Raw genomic sequence first — 1,904 nt, 5'->3', positions numbered from 1 at the left:
AGAAGGCAGAGCCAGGTGTACAGGGTGGAACATAAAAGTGAAACAGGAGCGTGACCGCTGAAGCACAGCATCACAGGGAAACAGGCCTCCGCATAACTGCGGGCAGGCCTGACTGATGTCAGACCCTCCACAAGAGGTGGAGGAGTAGAGTCTTCTCTAAACTCCCCTGGGGAAAGAGAGACTCCTTTTCCCGGTCAGCTAAGTAAGGGGTGCTTTCTCTAGGCACTGACCCTGCTGCTAGACCAAGGTCCGCAAGATAACGGGCTCCTTCCCAGGCACTGGCGTTACCGCTAGACCATGGAGCCCTCTAGTGGCCCTGTCCAGGCATAACAGAAGGCTCACACACTTGCCTTCTGGTCACTTCTCACCATGTCCCTTCAGCTCCTATCTCTGTATGGCCTGGTTTTTCCTAGGTTATGATTGTAGAGTGAAGATTAATATTGGACTAAAGAGTAATTGCTACAAATTAATGATTAATGATTTTCATATATAATCATATCTATGATCTATATCTAGTATAACTATTCTTATTTTATATATTTTCTTTATTATGCTGGAACAGCTCGTGCCCTCGGTCTCTTGCCTCGGCACCTGGTGGCTTGCCACCCACATTCACATATGAAACATGGAGAGGAATTGAACCTATCAAGCAACAAATATAATGTAACCAAGGGGAAGGATTTAAAGGTCTTGATGTTTTGTATCAAAGCTCTGCCTTTTCCAACCAATACTACAAAAAAGATGCAACAGATAAGGAGATTACATTATTCTGCCGTGCAGCCTCTGCAGGGCACTTTGAATGTCCCTGTTTCTCAGGCTGTAGATGAAGGGGTTCAGCATGGGGGTGACCACCAGGTACATCACTGAGGCCACTGCACCCTTCCTGGAGGAAAGGGACACAGCTGAACTGAGGTACCCTCCAAGGGCTGTTCCATAAAATAAGCAAACAACTGACAGGTGAGAGCTGCAGGTGGAGAAGGCTTTATACTTCCCACCTGAAGAGCGAACTCGCAGAATGGAAGAAATAATTTTATAGTAAGAGAAAAGGATCCCTAAGAGAGGGAGAAAACCAAATATGGCACCAATAAAATATACGACCATGTTATTAATGGAGGTGTCAGAACAGGCCAGGCTGAGAAGTTGAGAAGGGTCACAGGAAAAAATTAGAGATTTCCACATCATTGAAGCAGGTAAGTTGTAACACAATCAAATTGTGCAGCTGAGAGTCCAAAAGGCTAAGAAAAAAAGACACCAAAACTAAGAGGCCACAGAGTCGTGGGCTCGTGATGACTTGGGAGTGCAGGGGGTGACAGATGGCCTCAAACCGGTCATAGGCCATCACAGTCAGGAGCAGACTTTCCATACATGCGAAAAGGATCAAAAAAGACATCTGAGTCAGGCAGCCCACATAAGAGATGAGTCTGCTGTGAGCCTGGATGTCCACAATCATCTTGGGGACCGTGGTAGAGGCAAAACTGATGTCAGCCAAGGACAAGTTGGAGAGGAAGAAGTACATGGGGGTGTGGAGGTGGGAGTCAGAGCTGACGGCCAGGATAATGAGCAGGTTCCCCAGCACCGTGTCCAGGTACATGGACAGGAACAGCCCAAAGAGGACAGGCTGCAGTTCTGGATCATCTGGGAGTCCCAGGAGCAGGAATTCTAAGACACCTGTTAGATTCTCTGGCTCTGTGTATTTTGGACACAATTGAGAAGAAGAGAATTGGAAAAAAGGAAAGAACAAAATCAGCACCCAGCACTGTGTCTATATTTTGGATACAAGCAATTTACAATTAATGTTTTCACATTTGAGGATCATACACCTTCAGCCATATTTCTCAGTTTCGAAAACCCTAATTTTCTTTATTTTATTTTAGACTCACAGAATACATATGCAGGTTTGTTAC

At 45.6% G+C, this 1,904-nt stretch overlaps 1 pseudogene; it reads right to left on the bottom strand.

Annotated features, from left to right (window-relative positions):
* Positions 1-759: 759 nt before the first annotated feature.
* LOC100453408 (olfactory receptor 7E24-like) lies at positions 760-1,696 on the bottom strand (annotated as a pseudogene).
* Positions 1,697-1,904: the final 208 nt, after the last annotated feature.

The sequence above is a fragment of the Pongo abelii genome, chromosome 20, assembly GCF_028885655.2.
Source record: "Pongo abelii isolate AG06213 chromosome 20, NHGRI_mPonAbe1-v2.0_pri, whole genome shotgun sequence".
Taxonomy (NCBI): domain Eukaryota; kingdom Metazoa; phylum Chordata; class Mammalia; order Primates; family Hominidae; genus Pongo; species Pongo abelii.
Note: the sequence above shows the minus strand (reverse complement) of the source record. Positions and strands in the feature narration are given on the sequence as shown.